General features: G+C 33.2%; 1 protein-coding gene across 10 annotated transcripts in view; it reads right to left on the bottom strand.

Annotated features, from left to right (window-relative positions):
• The window catches only part of SNF4Agamma (SNF4/AMP-activated protein kinase gamma subunit), a 591,124-nt gene that overhangs the window by 224,825 nt on the left and 354,217 nt on the right, over positions 1 to 12,082 (bottom strand). The window lies entirely within an intron of this gene.

Genomic DNA, 12,082 nt, shown 5'->3' with positions numbered 1-12,082 from the left:
GACCTGAAGAAAAGGCACAGATACAAATTCATACTTTGAATATAAAAAAAAATTTCATAACACTCCCATATGCCCTCAAATATAAATTCATATGAATCGAATTTGCCTGAATTTTATATGAAAGTGCAAAGAAAAAGCACTTCCATATGAAGCCAAGGCACATCGGTATCATATTCAAATTTACACTAACAAATTGACCACAAATAATTTTTCAAAAATTTATTCAAAATTTATTCATTAAGGGGACCATCAAAATTCTTTACACACTTAAAATAAACTTTTTGTTTTGTTTCAATTTAAAAAAGTTTCAGTGTACATGTATAATTTTTTATATGCATTGTGCACTTCAATATCAAAATTTTTGAACAGCCCTGGTAATGAGAATTAAATTTGCTTGAAAGTATTGTTTGAAAAGGGAAACTCAGGAACATAGCAAGGGAGAGTAACACATTCGTCATATTTTTTTTTTAAATATCTGTTGCGAAATCTTATTTTTTTAAAAACCAGAAACACCTTAAAGTTGCAAGACAGCCTTATTGGTAGTATTTGATGGGTTAAGCATCCAATGCACTGTCTTTGGGATGAAACCATATATACATAATTAAATTGAAAATGTTGCGGTTTTGAGTACAATTGTCCCAGTTTCAGTGCCAATTCTTACTATCGATGGACGTAAGGGAATGCTTTCGTTGGCATAACATTCTGCTGGAGTTGCCATCTTTTCACTTGGTACTAGAGATATGAAATTTTGTATTTCATAAATCAATTGGCGTCCTTGCCTTAGACTTAGGCTAGCCTACATATATTAGAGAGTCTGTCGCACAGTGCATTTCTTGGCAACAAGTTCTTCACAAATAAAATACTGCGGCGAATTTTAGCATCACTGTGTTATTAGTAAATAAAGGCACAACAACAATAAAGCAAGCTGCCGCTCCTGTGTACATAAATAAATCAATCATCATTTACACACATGCATACAAGGCAACGAAGAAATAACGAAGTTGTTACTCACACACGCATATATGTAGCTCAATTACCAAGCGGGAGATGCAGCAATTCTAGAAGGCGAAACGTCTAGACTTTAGTAGAAATATGCGAATGAAGCAACGGAGAGTATAAGAGCAGCGCAAAATGAGTAGCTAGTAATCAGTTTGATTTAAACACGCTATTAGTTGTGAAGTATAATTGTGAAGTACTACGCTCAAATTAGTCTAAATAAAGACCAGTTTGCAATACGGAATATTGGAGTTATTTATTCGACAGTTCAGCGATTCGAACGTTAGTAGAAGGATTCAAGTAGGCGGAATTTTCCTACATTCGTTACAATTGTTACAATACTTTTGTTTTGGTTATTCAATTCCATTTTATACTGCTGGTTATGTATGAGCGAAGATGATTATGATGACGAATAATTCTTGGTCAACAATTGTCTTGAAATTAAAAAATAGTTAAATAAACTTTGAACGAATGTTAGCCAGAATGGCTCATCACAAGAACAACGTTTGCCCAAGATAATAAATAGTGCCACAGCAACAACGATAACGTGGATGGCAAAATTCTGTCAATGGAAAAGCAAAAGAATCAGAGCGTTTTATTTTCTGGCTAAAGTGTTACGCTTTTTGTACGCCGCGCAAGGGTTGTTGTTCTATTCTAAAAAACATGGAACGCCTTTACGGGGTATTTCGTTCTTTTGTAAAAATTGTTGCCTACTCGCAACGCAAAAGCGTTACACTTTTACCCTGTATAAAATGGCGGTGTGGCAGTGCAACTCTGTGAAACTCTCAATTCGCTCTTAAGTTCCACATATACTCTGTTAATATGAGTGAATATGGTGAGTTGAAATGTTCTTTGTATGCACTATAAATGTTGAAAATTTTCTGGGGTAGGAGTAACTCTATTAAGGCTTTACCATTTACTTAGGCAACAATTTATTTCAGAAAAGAAGACGCTATCAGACACATACATAAATATAAGCGACAAATGATAGATAACTAGCGATAGAATGTTAGGCGATTATTCTGCAGGCGTGTAAGAGCGACTATATAGGCAGCGAGTGAACACCACCGGAATTATTAATATGATTTTAACTCGTTGTAAGTGAAGTACAGTAAGAAGTGAAATTGTACTACTACTCAACGAAACGAACCGATATCAATATATAGAGATATCGCAAAGTGTTTGTGCAGCGGTAGCAGACTTAGTAAAGGCCGCGGCACAATGACATTTTTCATTTAGATGCATTTAACACAAGCTTATGCATTCCAGTAACATCGCCACAATCAACCAAGATGTTGCGATTATAAATACTGTAACGAATTTACTGCAAATCCTCTTATTTGCAACCTTCTGCTAAGTTCGAATCACTAAACTGTTGAATAAATAACTCCAATATTTAATAATGCAAAATGGCCTTTATTAAAGTACTTCACAATAAATAACTCTACTATTGCCCGACAGATAGCGTGCTTAATCAAAACTGATTGTAGCGCCTCTATTGTCGAGGCCTTTTATACTCTTTGATTTCCTCGTTGCATCTTCTAGGCGCTTCTGTTCTAGAATCTACTAGTTGGTTATCTGTTATAACTACAGATGTACGTGTATAGCTCTCATATGCGCGTGTGTTTGTGAGCGACACTTCCCCAATTATAATTGCATATCTCAGATAAGATATCTGCATGTGTTTGTTGCTTCTCTGCTGCGTGTACGTACATATGTGTAGACATAATGATTGAATTATTGATGTGCATTCACGTCACTGCTTAGCATCGGCTTAGAGATTGCAGTACCTCTTAGTGTTACTAATATTCGTAACAATATGAAGGAACCTCAGACTTGGCAATTGAAGTTTGTTACGCCTTGCCCATTCAAAAGCAAAATTTCGCGAAGCACTGTTATAAACATTCTCCGTATACAACAAAAATACTCGCTAACATATTTTGTGTCGTATTCGATTGTTATATTGCAGTTTTTAATTGCGAAAAATGTTAGAAAATTTACCAACCAGTGGTAAAAATAATTTCTCTTGCAAAGTGTGCCAACACCCTTAGCCAAAGCAAATGTCAAATCTTCTTATGATTTGCTTGCAACAAAATTTGGGATGGCGCCAGTGTCGCTCATTCTACCATTCTCCATAAAAAATCTACTCATAATGCATAAGCTTGTGCTAAACTCATCTATATGAAAAACCGCTTATGTGTCAGGGCTTTAAGCTGTAATGCCATCACAATAGCCTTGTGACAGGTTGCAGTCTATACAACCTATGCTTCAATAGCTAAACTACACAACAGACGTTGAAATTTGGATTGTGAAAAGTACAGAGCTATATAGAACTTCTACAATTAAACAAGGATTTAAACTTAACCTATCTATAATAGCTAAAAGGGGCGCATACCTCAAAACGTATGACTCAGTTATCTGGATCCAGAGGACACGAGTTATTTTATAATACAGGTCCTAGTTTTTGATATGGTTTTGTCGTTGAGAAAACTGGTAACGCTATGGGCACGTGAGGTCCTCACGGATCGACCAGCTTAACCTAGCGTAACCCGACCTACCGATAGTTTTATCACCATATCTAAACATATGACGCAAATGTAAGAGTTCCACAGTATTCGTAAATATAAAAGCAATTCTTAGAAGCTACTTCAACTATTTTAGTCTGTGAACTTTTTATCTTTAATGTTTCGTATAGTATTTTTTATTAAGTAGTGGTCAGTTTATTTTTGAGAGAAATGCTTCATTCTACATAATGTCCATACTTAAAATAAAGCAACGGAATAGGGGGATATGTGGGGATAACATATGGAAATTGGCTTAAATAAGTTCTCTATTTGATCTGCTTTATCTGTTGAGTTTTTGTTTGTATATAGCATTTGTCAGCCCGCTATATTTTATTTTATTAAATTTTAATTTGTTTTTCTTTCAATTTTTTGTTTATTTGTGTTTATTTTGTTTCTCTTCAATTAATTGTTTGTTTTATTTTATTTTGTGTCATTGTATTTATTTTAACTCTCTTCCATTATCGTTTATTTGATATATTTTGATCAATTTAATTTCAGTTAGATACATTTTTTTTTAATATCTAATTTTTTATGCCGTTTCACTGTTGATACTGCTCTTTTTTTAAACGTCCTAGTATTATTATATAGATTATCGTATAATAACGGCACTTGAGATGTCAAAGTAAAATAGATATCAAATAATATCAACCACAAGGGCAAGTTGTTATCAATCGCAACGAAAGTCAATGTGAAGTGAAGTGAATGAAGCTTTGGTGCTTACATTCCAGAGAATCAAAGTCACGACAGTCAAAGTGAAAACAACCAAAATAAGCTGGATTGATGAGTCAACGTTTTCGTTCGTATTTGTGGTCCTATTTTGTTTAGTTTTTGTTTGTTTTTATTATGTCATTCATTCTTTTCTTCAAAAATGTTGCTGGAGCTATAATAATACCAATTATAGCAATATTTACCTTAGTATTCTTTATTGTTAAATGCATATTTACTCGTAACCTGGTTTTTGCTTTATCTTTATACTACGGGAGTTCAGGATTATGTGCAAATAGTCTAGCACCATTGTATTTGCAAACTGGTGTAGTATGTTTACACAAAATGGCAAAAAATTATACGGCTATGCTATTGCTACGTCGTGGCATATATGGGCGATTCTTCGGAAGCTCTCAGTTTTACTAACCCAAATGTTTGGAAAAAAATATTCGATTTTCAAATATTTTCAATCATTTTTCTATGATTTTTATAGCTAAAAAACATTCCCAAAGTGGACGAGCTACAGCTATTAATTTCTGTTCTTGATACTGAAAGCTGCAACGGTTGTGACATTTTGACAATAAATTGCTCATTAAAAAAGGTAGTATGACTCGCAAGATTTTCCGTAAAATTTTAAGGTTATGTCAGCAAACTTTAAAGAAAAATGGTACAATTGACGGTACTTAACCTAAAACTACAAACATACAAGTGCCACGGCTGTGACACGATTTTTTGATACGTACCGCTTTTCCAGTTCTTCAGTGTTTAAAAATGGATATTAGTTATTTGAAGACTGCAAACATTAATATGGAAATATGCGGGGGCACTTGCTGATCAAAATTCACACTCACATGTCACAAAGCAGTGTGCAATAAAGCAGTACCAACCTAACGATTTGAATAACATTTTTTACTCAAAAACTCATGGACACTTTTCAAAATAGAATTTCAAAGCGAAAACAGAAATATTATCATTAAAACAACAATTAATATTGCAGATTAAGTCAAGTATTTAATATAATGACAGTATATTACTCGTGTAATTAAAGATTAAAAAAGTTACCACCTAAAATGTTATGAAAAATGTGGTTGTGGACATGCCACGGTTGTGATATTTGTAGGGTACATATTATGAACTATAATTGATGACCAGTCAATAAAATTCAACACGAAACTTTAAAATAAACATAATTTCAGCTCAATTACATAAATTAATTCATAGAAAATGCTTTAATATATTTCAAATTTCGAAGACCCAAAACTGTAAGCAACATCAAAAACCGTAGTTTATTTTTTAAATTGTATATAGGAAATTAGCAATTGTCAGAACAAAACAAAATATGCGAAGAAAAAATTTAAAACGAAAAAAGTTGTTTACGATCCGTAGCTTTCATTTGCTATAGCAACGTTATACAAAAAAATCTGAACTCCCTTACTGTTTTATTTTTTTCTTTGCTTGATTTTTGAAATACTATACAAAAAACCATTAAAATGAAATTTTTGCTGCGCAATTTTTCAACCATAATTTCTTTATCTATTCATTTTATTAATATTTCTTATTTCCTTCTCGCATGCATACATAAATATATACATTAGATTGGGTCGATTTATTAACCGATTTCGATAGGATTTGGGCTCAGGAAAAAAAGTTCATACCCGAAAAAATTATTTTCGAGCCTGCGAAAAAAATTGGCGAAAGGGTAAATTTTTCGACCAAAACACTCCCCAAAACCCAAAAAATATTTTTTTTAAACTGTTGTGAAAACGTTGGCGATGACAGTTTTGGTCGATAAATTGAACCTTTCGCCATTATTTTTCCTGAGCCCAAATCCTATCGAAAAATCGATGGCGCGATATCGTTTAACTTTCGTCCATATAAATCGACCCAGCTTAATATACATAGATAAATGTATTCACTAAGCATTTTTTTTGTATGCACACTTTCGTTTTTATCTATTTTGCCGGTGAGAAAGCCATTTAAAATTTTTGGCTTATGCGTTATATAATTTTTTTTGTTTGCCGTAAGCAACACACAGTCTAGCAAATTATGTAGGTTGCCAAGCTAGTAGTGGCGTAGAGAGATTCTATTATATTATTTAATTTTCTATACAGTTTCTGCGATCTTCAAAAAGTTGATGTGTGCTCAGGCGGTTTTTTATTTTTAAACGATTTTATTTAGCTTAATTTGTCTGGAATTTGTAATTGAAATTTAAGTAACTTCCCGATAAGCTACAAGCTTGAAACTTGGAATGTAGTTCAGAACCCGATAACAATGCAATAATAAGAAAAAAAGCTCCGATAGGTAGCGCATGGATCGAAATATTTCAAAAAATCGTATTTGTGGTCCGATTTGGCTCACATTTGGAACACATAATACATACAGTCCAGTAGAAGTGACATCAAAATATTTTGGAGTTCGATGAGGGACAAGCATAAGTGGCGCAGAGTCGAGTAAAGTCTTTGGAGAGATTATTATTGAGAACTTAGATTATAACAAATTGTCAGGAAAGAGTCCTTGTAATAATGAGTCACTAAATGAACTAAATAGTATGATTATTAATTAATTAATTAATAATTAGTAATTAAATAAAGACTAAAAACTTGAAAATAAAATAATAAAAAAAAAATGTTTAAGTTAAATGGTTTTATTGAAAACAATACTTACGTAATAATAATACTAAAAGCTAGAAAATAATTAGGTAGGCAGCATCTGGGACCTACTTAATTTTTTTCTAGCTTTTAGTATTATTATTACTTCATGTGAGTATTGTTTTCAATAAAACCGTTTAACTTAAAAAATTTTTTTTTTAATATTTTATTTTTTATGATTACTAACGAGCTAAGCAGCAAAATTTTATGAAACTGTCTACTGTTGCATTTTCGCAACGTTTAATTATTTTTAGAACGTTTTAAGTATAAATACTTGTTGTTGTTGTTGTAGCGATAAGGTTGATCCCCGAAGGCTTTGGGGAGTGTTATCGATGTGATGGTCCTTTGCCGGATACAAATCCGGTACGCTCCGGTACCATAGCACCATTAAGGTGCTAGCCCGACCATCTCGGGAACGATTTATGTGGCCACATTAAACCTTCAGGCCATTCCCTCCCTCCCTACCCTCAAGTTCCATGAGGAGCTTGGGGTCGCCAGAGCCTCGTCTGTTAGTGAAACAGGATTCGCCGCGGATAGGTGAGGTTGACAATTGGGTTTGGAGAAGCTATATATTGCGCTGGCAATCTGAAAGGTTGCGCTACACAGCCCCTTGAATCTGGTATTTTAGTCGCCTTTACGACAGGCAAACCTACCGCGTGTATATTCTGATCCCCTAACCCGCTGGGGTGCATATAAATACTGTGGTTGGTTTTTGAATTAGAGAGCCAAAACTAATGCATTTCAATTGCCTTAATAATAATTTAATGATTTGAATTGTTTAAATGTTATGTCCCATCCTAACAAGGTGTCTAAAGTTAACGATCTGTGCTAGTTCTCCGAGCTATTAATGAAACATGTAAGCCTTTCATGGGGCCGACGATATGATATATCGAAAGAAATACCGCTAGTTAAATCAATAAATCGGGTAAGTTGTTCTTGAAGAAATAGACATTCGGTAAAATTGATTGCATTATGGCTACTTCGAACCGAGATTTTCGTCAAGAGAACCAATTTGTTTAGTGAGAAACTTTTGATACGAAGTTAACTATACTTCTGTAAATGTAATGACACGATTCTCAATCAAACGAACAAATTTATTTAATCATTCCACAGGAGGAAAACTTCTGGCCTCAAATTAAAAATATTCTGTAAAAATTACAGATTCTCAATCACGAGAATAAATCTGTTTTGTTATTTCAACAATTTAATAGCATTCTATAAAAATGAGAGATTCGCAATAAATCTTACTACTTTTCTAATTTTTTGCAAATTCTATGTACGAATTTCGAATTCTTTATGAAAATTTTCAAAAATTTCGCGAATTTTTGAAAACTATTTTGAAATTGGGTGGCATATTTTTTGTGAAACAATTTAATTAAGACTTCTAAAATTAGCAAAAATAAATAAAATAAAATAATAGTGTAGCTATTCAAAAAAATATGTACAGATATCAAAAAAAAAAAAAAAAAATGTTAAGATTTTGAAACTTCGAGTCTTTGGAATTTTTTTAAGATGGTTTTGAAATTTTTGACTACAAAACTGCATACTCAAAAAGTTTCTGAAAATTCAAATTAAAATTTAGAAAGGTTTACAAAAATTTTCATAACTTACTCGAATTTTCGTTATACACTTTATCCAATTTTATAAAAGAAACAAAAAAATAAACAAAAAAGGTTAAATATACGTTACAGATCAAATATTTGAATTAAAAATTTTTTTCCAGACATTTTTAAATCTGCATAAAAATCAAAAATTTTCGAAATTATTTTATTTTCTATAACCAGCAAGAATAATATAAAAAGAAAGTAACTGTTAAAACAATATATAAAAACTTCAAATTTTTTTGAAGATTTTGAAATTTAGCGAACCTTTAAATTTTTTCTAAGACTTGTTAAAAATTGTTGACTACAAAAGTACATGCCCAAAATTTTTTTTTTAAATTCTATTTAAAATTTTCTAAACATGAATGAAATTATTTTAAAGCTTAACGCATTTCTGAAAGGTTTTTGAAATTAAATAACATATTTTTTTTAAACAAAAAAATTTTTCGAAAACATGAAAATTTTCAAAACTTCTCAAGTTGAAAACTTTTTTGAAATTTACTTGCATTATTTTCCTTATAAAGTTTTCGTAATTCTATACGAAAGCATGCCAATCTTAATACACGTACAAAAATATCAAAAGGGTTATCAAAATACGCGTTTTGGACCCAGGATCGCGAATCCGAAAATTGAAGACAAAAATTGGCCTCTATTAAGCAGCTTAAGCTGTGATAAAACGGATTATGTTAGATACATGTTTGAGGAATCGTTGGTTGATGTTATTTGTCTAAGTGAAACATGGTTTAGTGAAAATACCTCTGATCTGCATTCTTGTATTAGTAGCTATAACGTAAGAAAGGGGGTGGTGTGGCGATCAATTGCAAGAAAAATCTTAGCATTAAGCCTCTTAAGTATGAGTGTCGACTCAGATGTTGAGTTTATCATTTCTGAGGTCTCTGATGGTGAAAAAAAGCTTTAGTTTCTTGTGGTTATAACCCGCCTAAATGTTGCACGTTAGATTGGGTGTTTACTGCTCTGTCCGTGTATCTAATTGATTGTGAATGTTACGTCATTAGTGGCGATTTCAAAGTTAATTTACTTGGAAATGACTCGTATAGTAAAAAACTGTGTGATCAAGTTTCAACAGCTGGTTTAGTCATAGTAAATGATACAATGCCTACGAGGTATGCCAACAACCCCAATCCCAGCTTATTAGATTATTTTATGATATCTGACTTGACATATATTCTTAAATTTGACCAGCTTTGTTTTGTATCAGACCATAACCTAATTTTTTGTACTGTTAACGTTGGTTCAATCGTCCTGAGCCATATGTTTATGATATTGTGATTTCCGTTCTGTGGATACCAAAGTGTTGCTCAGTGATTATTCTTGTATTCCTTGGAATGATTGTTGGTATTTAGATACGGCAGATAAGAAACTTGAACATCTTAGCCAAAACATAAATGTCATATTTGATCGTCATGTCCCTACACGTACTGTCCATGTTTTAAATAAATCTTGTCCTTGGTTTATTAAAATAGTTATTTGTGCAATAAAAAAGCGCAATAAGCTGTACGCCAAATGGAGAAGGTCTCCAAATGATGCTTCGTGGGCTTTGTACAAAGCTGCTCACAACGAAGCGACTGCCGTAATTAGGCAGGACAAAAAGAATTTCTTTCATAGCAAATTGGATCCCTATCTGCTATCAAAAGCGCTATGGCGTAACCTTAAGGTTTTAAAACCCTAAAGGTCCACGGGAGAAATAAGGTGGAATGCAGTATTGACCCTGACATACTAAATAATTTTTTCATCGGTTCCAGCAACAACTCCAGCTCTGTCTCTCCTGAGAAGATGCCTGAACTAGTCAATACTTTTATTAATACGTTTGAGTTTAAGTGTGTTAGTGAGTGTGACGTAATAAAGTCTATTTTGTCTATAAAATGGTGTGCCGTGGGTAATGATGGGGTTTCGTTAAAATTCGTAAAAATTGTTCTTCCTTTTATTGTAAATCCTCTGACCCACATTATTAAACACTGTTTTATAAGTGGTTGTTTTCCTTCTGCTTGGAAGAAAGCAATAGTTGTGTCTGTCCCTAATAAACCGCTAAGTGTGGATCCTTCGGACTTCAGACCGATTAGTATTTTACCATCGTTCTCAAAAGTATGCGAATCTTTAATGGCTGAACAAATATCTAATTTTGTTAGAGAAAACAACTTGATCTCTCCTCTACAGTCTGGCTTTAAGCCTAAACACAGTTATGCCACTGCTATGGTAAAAATCATGGATGCCATCAGAGGGCCATTTGATAATGGCGACCTAACCATTCTTGGATTTCTCTAAGGCATGTTGGATTTGTCTAAGGCATTCGATTTGGTCAACCACGAGCTATTGTGCTGGAAACTCCGCCACTTCTTTGCCTTTTCTGAAGTCATGGCTAGTTACATCTAATGTAGGGAACAAAAGGTCAGAGGAGAAAAAGCTTCATCAGAATTCAAATCCATTAAAGCGGGTGCTCCTCAGGGATCAGTTCTTGGTCCTCTATTATTTAGTATGTTTGTCAATGATGTGTTTTCCGTGTGTAAGTATGTTAACATCCACGCATATGCTGATGATATTCAGTTGTACCTTTCTAAACGTGTTGGCCTCGTTGAAGACTTATGCTTCAAAGTAAACTGTGATCTGTCTGCTGTATTCTGTTGGGCTAAAAACAACGCTTTATGTCTTAACGCTGCAAAATCGTACGTTATGCCGATATCCAAAAATGAAATCGACCCTGAAAGTATTCCATCTTTAAAGATCGGCTCGCAAGCCCTTAGTACCACTGACAAAGTTAAACATTTAGGCTTTGTATTAAATAACAAATTAACTTCTTTCGACCATGTTCATAAAGTAGTCCGCAATGTTTATGTAATACTGCGGACCTTACGCAAGCTTGCAATGCAGCTAATTGTACCCCACTTCACATACTTTGAACCTTTGTATACTAAACTTGACTCGGAGTCCGCCAACAAGATCAATGTAACCTTCAATAATGTTACAAGGTACGTGTATGTGGTAGGTCGATACGATCACATATCACCCTGGAGGGACAAAATTCTGGGATGCAACATCCTTAATTACTTGGCTACCAGAAACTGCATGTTCATGTTTAAACTATTAGAATGTAAGGTCCCCAAGTATCTTTATGACACACTGCATTTTACCAGGACTCAAAGAAACCGTAGATTGGTGGTTCCAATGTTCAAATACTTAGCGTCTAGCAGATTGTTTTTTATTAGCGCTGTTAGAATTTGGAACTCAATTCCCGAATCAATTAAAGTTGGGCTGAATAATAGCAACTTCAAAAGCATTATACTGAAATACTTCGCTAATGTTGATATTTCTTCTATATTTTGACTAAAATACTCTTTCTAAAATAACCTTTATGTCATCTAATTTCCTTGTTTCTCCTTTCACTGTTTTCTGTACCTACATTATTCATGTGTCTAGATTAATTTGTAATAGTTATAATATTAATTTAAGTAAATGTATATATAAAACGCATACTTTTATGTCAGTACGTAAATTTTAATTTTCTTTAAATTTTATATTGTGAACTTCCCATTTACATAAAATGTATTAGCAT

This window comes from Eurosta solidaginis, chromosome 1, assembly GCF_040869045.1.
Source record: "Eurosta solidaginis isolate ZX-2024a chromosome 1, ASM4086904v1, whole genome shotgun sequence".
Lineage (NCBI taxonomy): Eukaryota > Metazoa > Arthropoda > Insecta > Diptera > Tephritidae > Eurosta > Eurosta solidaginis.
Note: the sequence above shows the minus strand (reverse complement) of the source record. Positions and strands in the feature narration are given on the sequence as shown.